General features: G+C 44.3%; 1 pseudogene across 1 annotated transcript; it reads left to right on the forward strand.

Moving 5' to 3' along the window:
• The first annotated feature begins 934 nt into the window (after positions 1–934).
• LOC100392740 (dnaJ homolog subfamily A member 1 pseudogene) lies at positions 935–2,434 on the forward strand (annotated as a pseudogene). The gene has a single exon (XR_001907322.4). The product of XR_001907322.4 is annotated as a dnaJ homolog subfamily A member 1 pseudogene (transcript).
• The last annotated feature ends 9,353 nt before the right edge of the window (positions 2,435–11,787 follow it).

The raw sequence follows: 11,787 nt of genomic DNA on the forward strand, positions 1-11,787 counted from the left end.
GTCTCTTGGAGAGACTTTATTTCTTCCCAGCTGGTTCTCTCCATTGGTAGACCCCGGAGGGGAACTTCCCTGTCAGCCCTGCATTGGTAGGGGCCTGCCCAGTCCTTCCCAAATCCTTCCCAGTGCCTTGTTCCAGTTCGTTGTATCCAGACCCTGGAAGGAATGTCTTTGTCAGCCCTGAGTTTAAAGGAGGCCTTTGTGATTTCCTTCATTCAGACCATGGAGGGAATTTTGTGGACCCTAGGCTTAAGGGTGGTGCTGGAGGGGTAATCAGCTTAGACTCAGCTGGTCTGTAAGGTTTTGTGAGGGTGCTTATGCTAAGAGTACCCTCGAAGGGTCACCTGGGTGAGGGAAGTGCAATTATCGGGGGAGGGCTTAGTTCTTTTTTCTTTTTCTTTTTTTTTGAGATAGAGTTTTGCTCTTGTTGCCCAGGCTGGAGTGCAATGGCCCAGTCTTGGCTCACACAGCAACCTCTGCCTCCTGGGTTCAAGTGACTCTCCTGCCTCAGCCTCCCAAGTAGCTGGGACTACAGGCATGTGCCACCACACCTGGCTAATTTTTTGTATTTAGTAGAGATGGGGTTTCACCATGTTGGTCAAGCTGGTCTCAAACTCCTGACCTCAGGTGATTCAACCACCTCGACCTCCCAAAGTGCTGGGATTACAGGCATGAGCCCTGGACATTAGAGGGGCTTATTTCTAACAGGACAGTCTCTAGCCAACCACCTTCAAGAACCCTGGCAGCTTACAAGTTTAAAAGCTACAAGTTAAGTTCAAAGGCATGCTAGCTTTTTTTGGATTCTAGCTGACTATATATTATGGCCCAAATTTGGGCACATTTTAAAACTGATGGGCAAATTACATCAAGGAAAATTCAGAGCTCAAATGGTTAACCTGCAATTATAGAGTTAACATATAGAATCTTCTAAGTTGGAGGAACTTTCCAGAACGCTTGGTGAGAGGCGGAGGAGCGGTAGCTGCCCGAGCTGCGCACAGCTCCGCACAGCTCTGCGCTCCTTCCCGCTCCCTCACACACCGACCTCAGTCCGCTCACCGGCAGTAGAAGATGGTGAAAGAAACCACTTACTACGATGTTTTGGGAGTCAAACCCAATGCTACTCAGGAAGAATTGAAAAAGGCTTATAGGAAACTGGCCTTGAAGTACCATCCTGATAAGAATCCAAATGAAGGAGAGAAGTTTAAACAGATATCTCAAGCTTACGAAGTTCTCTCTGATGCAAAGAAAAGGGAATTATATGACAAAGGAGGAGAACAGGCAATTAAAGAGGGTGGAGCAGGTGGCGGTTTTGGCTCTCCCATGGACATCTTTGATATGTTTTTTGGAGGAGGAGGAAGGATGCAGAGAGAAAGGAGAGGTAAAAATGTTGTACATCAGCTCTCAGTAACCCTAGAAGACTTATATAATGGTGCAACAAGAAAACTGGCTCTGCAAAAGAATGTGATTTGTGACAAATGCGAAGGTAGAGGAGGTAAGAAAGGAGCAGTAGAGTGCTGTCCCAATTGCCGAGGTACTGGAATGCAAATAAGAATTCATCAGATAGGACCTGGAATGGTTCAGCAAATTCAGTCTGTGTGCATGGAGTGCCAGGGCCATGGGGAGCGGATCAGTCCTAAAGATAGATGTAAAAGCTGCAATGGAAGGAAGATAGTTCGAGAGAAGAAGATTCTAGAAGTTCATATTGACAAAGGCATGAAAGATGGCCAGAAGATAACATTCCATGGTGAAGGAGACCAAGAACCAGGACTGGAGCCAGGAGATATAATCATTGTGTTAGATCAGAAGGACCATGCTGTTTTTACTCAACGAGGAGAAGACCTTTTCATGTGTATGGACATACAGCTGGTTGAAGCACTGTGTGGCTTCCAAAAGCCAATATCTACTCTTGACAACCGAACCATAGTCATCACCTCTCATCCAGGTCAGATTGTCAAGCATGGAGATATCAAGTGTGTACTAAATTAAGGCATGCCAATTTATCGTAGACCATATGAAAAGGGTCGCCTAATCATTGAATTTAAGGTAAACTTCCCTGAGAATGGCTTTCTCTCTCCTGATAAACTGTCTTTGCTGGAAAAACTCCTACCGGAGAGGAAGGAAGTGGAAGAGACTGATGAGATGGATCAAGTAGAACTGGTGGACTTTGATCCAAATCAGGAAAGACGGCGCCATTACAATGGAGAAGCGTATGAGGATGATGACCATCACCCCAGAGGTGGTGTTCAGTGTCAGACCTCTTAATGGGCCAGTGAATAACACTCACTGCTGGCATTTTATGTGCAGTAGTGAATGAGTAAGGATGTAATCATAATATGCTCACTACTTGCTCTTGTTTTTGTTTTAATCAACTATAGTAGTGTTTTAAAAAGTTAAATGAAGAATAAAGGCAAATATAAAAGCTCAAAAAAAAAGAAAAGAATCTTCTAAGTTCTCTATTCCCTTTTCTACCTGCTTTAAATCTGTACTTTTCTACTGGTGTTGAGATAAAACTCTTTACAACGTTACTAATTCAAGGCTACCTGGAGATTTTATTTTTCTGTATAGTTCAGCCAGGTTCTAGCTAAAATGTAAGCATTAAAAATGTAACCTTGGCTAACGCCTATAATTCCAGCCTTTTGGAAGGCTGAGGCGGGTGGATCACCTGAAGTTGGGAGTTTGAGACTAGCCAGACCAACATGGAGAAAACCTGTCTCTACTAAAAATATGAAATTAGCTGGACGTGGTGGTGCATGCCTGTAATCCCAGCTACTCGGGAGACTGAGGCAGGAGAATCACTTGAACCCCGGAGGCAGAGGTTGTGGTGAGCCAAGATCACGCCATTGCACTCCAGCCTGGGCAACAAGAGTGGAACAATGTCTCAAAAAATAGTAATAATAATAATAATCCTAAGCTCATCGTTTTTTCAAGTGTATGGTGTGTGTGGGGTGTGTGTGTGTGTGTGGTGTGTGTGTGTGTGTGTGTGTGTGTGTGTATGTGTATGGGGTCTTGCTATGTTGCCCAGGTTGGTTTTGAACTTCTGGGCTCAAGCAGTTCTCCTGTTTCAGCCTCTGAAAGTGCTGGGATTGCAAGCATGAGCCACAATGCTTGGCCCCATTTAAAACTTAGGAAAAAAGAAAAAGAAGATAGGTCTTAAAAATCAAACTGCCATGGAAACTACCCAAAATTTTGGTTCACAGCCGCCATTAGATTACCTATTGGGACAAATAAAGTTTAGCCTTGTAAACAAGTTCCAGTTTTTTCAAAAATAATTTGGACCCAACCATCTTTTATAAACTGGTGAATTTGTAGTACTATCCCATGGCTCGAGTTTCAATATAAAAACTATAAGATTTGTTTTTTTTGAGACGGAGTCTTGCTATGTTGCCAGGCTAGAGTGCCATGGGGCAATCTCGGCTCACTGCAACCTCCGCCTCCTGGGTTTGAGCGGTTCTCCTGCCTCAGCCTCCCAAGTAGCTGGGACTACAGGTGGGCACCACCACATTTGTCTAATTTTTGTATTTTTAGTAGAGATGGGGTTTCACCATATTGGTCAAGATGATCTCGATCTCTTGACCTCGTGATCTGCCCGCCTCGGCCTCCCAAAGTGCTGGGATTACAGGCATGAACCACTGCGCCTGGCCCCCGTTATTTGTTTTTTTTTTTTTTTTAGACAGAATCTTGCTCTGTCTACCAGGCTGGAGTGCAGTGGTACAATCTCAGCTCACTGCAACTTCCACCTCCTGGGTTCAAGTGATTCTCATGCCTCAGCTTCCTGAGTACTGGGATTAAAGGTGTTCGCCACCACACCTGGCTGAGTTTTGTATTTTTAGCAGAGGTGGGGTTTTGCCATATTGGCCAGGCTAGTCTCGAACTCCTGACCTCAAGCGATCCCCCCAAATCGGCCTCCCAAAGTGCTAGATTACAGGCATGAGCCACCATGACCAGCCTAAACCTGTAAGATTAAAAAAATTTTTTGATGTGGTGTATATATGTGTTTAGATGTGTTTACATATGTCATATATTGTGTCTAAATGGTACCAAACTGATTTATAAATAAATACCCATAAATTAAGTAAGCCCAAATATTTTTCAAGTTCGTGTGACTTAGGCAAATTTTTTTTTTTTTAATCGAATCACACTCTGTCATCGACTGGCATGCATTGGTATGACCTCGGCTCACTGCAGCCTTCATTTGCTGGGTTCAAGTGAGTCTCCTGTCTCAGCCTCCTGAGTAGCTGGGATTATAGGCATGTTCCAGCACACCTGACTAATTTTTGTATTTTTATAGAGACAGAATTTCACCATGTCGCCTAGGCTGGTCTCAAGCTCCTGACCTGAAGTGATCCACCCACCTCAGCCTCCCAAAGTGCTTGGATTATAGGCATGAGCCACTGCGCCTGGCCTTTTTCTTTAACAGCTAAAGAACCACTGGTTATGAGATAAATCACAGGTCACCAACCCCTAGACACTGATTAACTGAGCCTCCTTGTTCCACAAGCCATAACTACAGATTTAGATGAGAGACTGATTTCTCTAACTTTCTCCTGATTAGACACCACTGACCATGGGCTGGTTCTGGCCAGTCTTACGGAGGCTGCACACTTGAGTGTCGTCGTGTCCTTACTTCACCTTGTAACATATAGGGTCTAATAACAATACATTTAAATGTTAAGTCTCCACCCCATAGTAAGCGCAGAATGCATATAACATACGTGGTTATTCAGTACGCACACATTGGACCCCTTCATCAATATTCATCACTCCTCCTATAACCTGTTAAGTGTATATACTTGGCCAGCCCGTTCAGCATAGTTCTTCTTTAAATGTTTGGTAGAATTCACTAATGAAGTCATTTGGTGGACTTTTTGTTGGGAGAGGTTTTTAATTACCTATTCAGTCTTTTTCTTGTTATAGATATGTTCAGATTTTCTATTTCTTTTTTTTTTTCCTTTGAGACAGAGTTTTGCTCATATTGCCCAAGCTGGAGTACAATGGTGGGATCTTGGCTCACTGCAACCGTCACCACCCAGGTTCAAGCAATTCTCCTGCCTCATTCTACCGAGTAGCTGGGATTATAGGTGCGTGCCACCATGCTCGGCTAATTTTTTGTATTTTTAGTAGGAATGGGGTTTCCCCATGTTAGCCAGCTGGTCTCAAAGTCCTAACCTCAGATGGTCTGCCCGCCTGAGACTCCATCTCAAAAAAGAAAAATTATAAATCCTTCTATTGATTTGTTCTATCTTGATAGAGTTACTGTTTGGGTTAAATGGAATAACATTACATACATATAATGCTTAGTGTAGTGCCCAGCCTATGATCGGTGCTTAATATATGGTATCTGGTATTTTTTTCTTCTTATGAGTATGGCAGTGCCAAAGTGGGCATTTATCAGGGTATGGTGGACCAGATTACTATATAGGGAATTGGAAGGAGCTTTAGAATTAAACAGTGCTCAGCGTGCATCTTTGAGCAGGCTGTCACTGTCTTTGTCCCTGATTTCTCCATCTGTGAAAAGGTGAACACAAATGAGAACCATTCACCTTCACTGTCTTTCAACTCTGAGATTCTTTTTTGGTTTTTGAAATGGAATCTCCCTCTGTTGCCCAGGCTGGAGTGCAGTGGCTCCATCTCAGCTCACTGCAACTTCTGCCTCCTGGGTTCAAGCAATTCTCCCTGCCTCAGCCTCCCTAGTAGCTGGGAATACAGGTGCTTGCCACCACACCCAGTAAATTTTTGTATTGTTTTAGTAGAGACAGGGTTTCACCACATTGGCTAGACTGGTCTTGAACTCCCAACCTCAGGTGATACCCCCCCCCCCAACCACCACCTCGGCCTCCCAAAGTGCTGAGATTACTGCACCCAGCCAACTCTGAGATTCTTTTGTTTTTAAAAGAATGTTGACTTTGGACAAGGTCTGATTCCTTTTGTATGTGAAATGGATAAAATTACACCCAAAGAATCAAAAATGCCTGTTGTGTTTTTTAGGCACCTGGCACCATGCTGGGAACAACGTAAGAATTTAAGAAAGAGTGTTGGAACAGATACTGCGTAGAAAGTTCTTTGGAGACAGGGTATGTCTGAACCATTGTTCTTGGGTTCTTAGTGAATTGCAAATCAAAAAATACTGCTTTTTGTTCACGTAATCAAATTGCACTGTGGCATCAAGTGAAGAGTGGGAAGGCCAAGATAGAGGCAAGATCTGAGCTTCCAGGGATGTGAGAACAGAAATGTCATTCTTCCTGGAACGTACTCTTCTTACTAGGAAGCATTCACTACTCCCGACATTCCAAGAGAGGTTTCTGCAAGGGGGACGGAAGGGTGCATCAGGTGTGAACATTTACTTGAATGAGTTTAGAGGCCATGCAGTGCAGAGAGGTGACCAGGTACCAAGACCAGCTTCCACTCAGGCGATGCTGAAGGAATTAAGAAGCAGACGCAAAGATAGAGAGTAAAGTGGGACTATCTGGGGGCCAACAGGCTTCTAAGCTGAGAGCCTCAGGGTGCTGACAGCATTCTGGGCTGAGAGCCTCAAGCAGACTCTGACCCATGTAGTTAGTCTCTCTGAACAGGTGATTGTTATTAACAAGCAGCTGTTCTGTGTTTTCTCATAGAACCAAAAAAACGAAGCTGGCAGCTGGTGCCTGCTTACCACTGATCAAAGATAAACTAGAAAGCATTCTCCATACTGGGTGGGGTGGCTCACGCCTGTAATCCCAGCACTTTGGGAGGCCGAGGCCGGCGGATCACGAGGTCAGGAGATCAAGATCATCCTGGCTAACAGGGTGAAACCCCGTCTCTAAAAAAAATAAAAAGAATAATAAAAAAAAAGAAAGCATTCTCCACGAGGGAGCCACGGGGGCAGGATCACATATCTGTGCTTAAAGAACTAGTTTAACTGGTGTGTGACATAAACATACTGTTTACTACTTTAGAACAGCCTGAGCAGTTTTCTGCTTGGGGGACTGGCTTGGTTTTCCTTGCCGCTTTCAGCAAAAAATATAGTCCATTATACACTCAGCAACCAGGAGCTGGGAAGGCAGGTGCAAGGCCTTGCGGCTGTGAAGCTTTGAGCAAGTCCTTTCACTTTTCTGAGCTTACATTTTCCCATAGGGTTATTATGAGGATCCCGGGACAGAAGTAGAGTAAAATACTTTGGAAACCATGAAGTACTGGAAAAATCAAGGTGTCTGGATTGTCACTAGGGTTTTAATAATAGAGGATGCAGCCTCTAGACCTGCATAATCCAATATGGTCACCACCAGCCACTTGTGACTATTTATTTACCTATTTATTTTGAGAAAGGGAGTCTCCCTCTGTTGCCCAGGCTGGAGTGCAGTGGTGCAATCTCGGCTCATTGCGACCTCCACCTCCCAGGTTCAAGCAATCTTCCTGTCTCAGCCTCCCAAGTAGCTGGGATTACCAGCGTGTAATTCTAAGCCCAGCTAATTTTTGTATTTTTAGTGGAGATGGGATTTCACTGTGTTGGCCAAGCAGGTCTCAAACTCCTGACCTCAAGTGATCTGCTGCCTCAGCCTCCCAAAGTGCGGGGATTGCAGACATAAGCCACCATGCCTAGCCAATTTGTGACTTTTTAAAAAACTGTAAGTTCTTGGATATATGTGCAGAATGTGCAGGTTTGTTACATAGGTACACAATTGCCATGGTGGTTTGCTGTACCTATTATCCTGTCATCTAGGTTTAAAGCCCCGCATGCATTAGGTATGTGTCCTAATGCTCTCCCTCTTCTTGCCCCCCACACCCCCGACAGGCCCCAGTGTGTGATATCCCCCTCCCTGTGTCCATGTGATCTCACTGTTCCACTCCCACTTATAAGTGAGAACATGTGGTGTTTGGTTTTCTGTTCCTGTGTTAGTTTGCTGAGAATGATGGCTTCCAGCTTCATCCATGTCCCTGCAAAAGACATGAACTCAATCTTTTTGATGGTTTCAGACTATTTAAATTTAAAATAATGTCAAGCCAGGAGCAGTGGCTCCTGCCTGTAATCTTAGTACTTTGGGAAGCTAAGGTGGGAGGATTGCTTGAGCTCAGGAATTTGAGACCAGCCTGGGCAACATAGTGAAACCTCATCTCTATTTATTTTTTTAATTAATTTCAAATAAAAGTTAAGTTCCTCAGTCACAAAAGCTACATTTCAGTGGAAGACTAAGGCTCACATAAAGCACCTGATACCTAGTGAGCACTCAAGATTCCTTAAGTGCAGAGTTCTACTGACATCCAGAAGTTCCATGCTTCTTAATTGTTTATTCAAATATATGTGTATATATACATTTTTTTTTTTTGAGATGGAGTCTCATTCTGTTGCCCAGGCTGGAGTGCAGTGGTGCAATCTCGGCTCACTGCAACCTCCGTCTCCTTGGTTCAAGTGATTCTCCTGCTTCAGCCTCCAGAGTAGCTGGGACTACAGGCACACACCACCACAACTGGCTAATTTTTTTATCTTTAGTAGAGACAGGGTTTTGCCATGTTGGCCAGGCTGATCCTGAACTCCTGACCTCAGGTAATCCGCCCGCCTTGGTCTCCCAAAGTGCTGGGATTACAGGCATGAGCCATCATGCCCTGCCAATTGTTTATTCAAATATTTTTTAGCCTTACTGATGAGGGACCAGCTCACTCACTGCTTCGAAAGCAAAGAGGGTGCCAGCCTAATAGATAAGTGGGGCAGAGTCTGACCACAAGGTGGCGACTCAACTGCTAAAGATTTCACCAACGGTGTGGCTAAGTGGGGTGGCCCACGCCTGTAATCCCAGCACTTTGGGAGACTGAAGTGGGAGGATTGCTTGAGTCCAGGAGTTGGAGATCAGCCTGGGTAACATAATGAGACCCTGTCTCTAAAAAAATTTTTAAATTGGCAAATTAAAAAATTAGCCAGGTATGGTGGAACACGCTTGTAGTCCCATCTATTTAAGAGGCTAAAGTGGGAAGATGGCTTGAGCTGAGGAGGTTGAGACTACAGTTAGCTGTGATCACGCCACTGAACTCCTCCAGCCAGGGTAACAGAGTAAGACTTTAAAAACAAATTCATCAGTGGTGACCAAGGAAGACACATCCAAGTGGAGGGAAGTGCTGTGGCAGGTGCACTAACTGAGGTATTTGGAAGATTTGGGGTGAGCAATGCTTACAAAGACGAGAGAGTTGGTTGGTTATTGCCAAGTTGTATGAATGCCCTACAGAGGATAATGAGAGACCAGGGATTGTTAGCAATTAATGCTAATTGTGAAAGCTGGAGGGCCTCTATATCTTCTTACAAAGTAGACTTCGATGTTGTGCAGTGGAAGAGCAGACATAGCTGAGCAGTAGACTGAAGGTTAACTATTAGAAGAGCAGAGATCCTGAGGTCAGAAGTTCGAGACCAGCCTGACGAACATGGACAAACCCTGTTGCTACTAAAAATACAAAATTAGCCAGGCTTGGTGGTGCATGCCTGTAATCCCAGCTGTTCAGGAGACTGAGGCAGGAGAATCGCTTTAATCCAGGAGGCAGTGGTTGCGGTGAGCCAAGATCGTGCCATTGCATTTCAGCCTGGGCAACGAGTGAAACTCCATCTCAAAAAAAAAAAAAAAAAGCAGAGATCCAATGATCTTTGAATGCTCAGCCAAGGCAAGTTGTTATGCTGAGGTCAGGCTACACGCAGCATAGATAACCCCAAATCAAGGTGCTTGTCTAACTTAGGTGGTCATGAGTTGTGAGACATTGACCAGCTGCTCATGTTTACCAAAAATAACTTGCTATACAACATATTTTCTGAAGGGGAGGGGGGTGCAGAGATCCATCAACCCATGGCTGTCTGAGAAATGTCTTCTGTTTGTAAGTCCCTATTAAATGTTTCCTTCTGAGAAACTAGATTTGTCAGCTTTTTTTTTTTCTTCAGGCTCCCAGCTCCTTCAGCCTTCAGGGGTAGGTTTACATATAGCTGCTCACTGCAGAACAGACTTATATAACAAATAGATAAAGAACTCTTGGCCAGGTGCAGGGGCTCACACCTGTAATCCCAACACTTTGGGAAGCTGAGGTGTGAACATCATTTGAGCCCAGGAGTTCAAGACCAGCCTGGGCAAAAAAGCAAGGTCCTGTCTCTATCAAAAATAAAAACAAGGCCAGGTGCAGTGGCTCACACCTGTAATCCCAGCACTTTGGGAGGCTGAGGCGGGCAGATTACCTGAGGTCAGGAGTTTGAGACCAGTCTGGCCAACATGGAGAAACCCTGTCTCTACTAAAAATGCAAAAATTAGTTGGGCATGGTGGCGGGCATCTGTAATCCCAGCTACTTGGGAGACTGAGGCAGGAGAATCACTTGAACCCGGGAGGCAGAGGTTGCAGTGAGCCGAGATTTCGTCACTGCACTCCAGCCTGGGCAACAGAATGAGATGCTGTCTCAAAAATAAATAAATAAATAAAAATAACAAAAAGGCCAGGCACATTGGCTCACTTTTGGAGGCCAAGGTGGAAGGATTTCTTGAGTCCAGGAGATTGAGACCAGCCTGAGCAGCATAGCAAGGCCCCCATCTCAATAAATAAATAAATATTTTAAAAAGAACTCAAAACACAATGATAAAAACATAACCCAATTAAAAAAATTTGCAAAAAATATGAAGACTCTTTTCAGAGGGCAAATAAGTACCTGAAAATATGCTCCATGTCATTAGTCATTTAAATGGCTAAAATTAAAAAGACAGACCATGTTATGTGTTGATGAGAAGGTCGATCAACTGGAATGTTTATACACTGGTGCTGGGAGTAGAAAGTTGTGTCACCACTTTGGAAACTAGTTTGGCAGTTTCTTTCTTTCTTATCTTTCTTCCTTTTCTCTCTTTTCTTTCTTTCTTTCGAGATGGAGTCTCACTCTGTCACCCAGGCTGGAGTGCAGTGGCGTGATCTCGGCTCACTGCAACCTCCACCTCGGGTTCAAGCAATTCTCCTGCCTCAGCCTCCCAAGTAGCTCAGATTACAAGCACCCATCACCATGTCTGGCTAAGTTTTCATATTTTTAGTAGAGACGGGGTTTCACCATGTTGGACAGGCTGGTCTCAAACTCCTGACCTCAGGAGTAATCCGCCTGCCTCGGCCTCCCAAAGTGCTGGAATTGCAGGCTTAAGCTACTGCACCTGGCCGACAGTTTCTTTGAAGTTAAACATACAACTAACATATGACCCAGTTACTCTATTCTTAGATATTTACCAAAATAAATGACAGCATATGTCCACACAAAGACTTGTACGTCCATGTTCTTGGCAGCCTTCTGTGTAATAGCCAAAGACTGGAAACAACCCAAATGAGCATCAGCAGGCGATGGGCAAACATTGTGGTCTGTACATACATACAGTGGAGTATTAGTCAGCAATAAAACGGAACAAGCTGCTGATACATAGGACAGTATGGATGAACCTCAAAAACAGTTATGAATAAACAAGCCAGACAAAGTCAGTACATACCAAACAATCGCATTTATATAAAACTAGAAAATGTAGCACCGGGTGCTGTGGCTCACACCTGTAATCCCAGCACTTTGGGAGGCTGAGGCGGGCAGATCACCTCAGGTCAGGAGTTTGAGACCAGCCTGACTAACATGGAGAAACCCTGTCTCTACTAAAAATATGAAATTAGCTGAGTGTGGTGGCACATGCCTGTAATCCCAGTTATTTGGCAGTCTGAGGCAGGAGAATCGTAGAGGTGGAGGTTGTGGTGAGCCGAGATCACGCCATTGCACTCCAGCCTGGGCAACAAAAGTGAAACTCTGTCTCAAAAATTAAAAAAAAAAAAAAAGTAAGCTAG

Source organism: Callithrix jacchus, chromosome 1 (assembly GCF_049354715.1).
Source record: "Callithrix jacchus isolate 240 chromosome 1, calJac240_pri, whole genome shotgun sequence".
Lineage (NCBI taxonomy): Eukaryota > Metazoa > Chordata > Mammalia > Primates > Cebidae > Callithrix > Callithrix jacchus.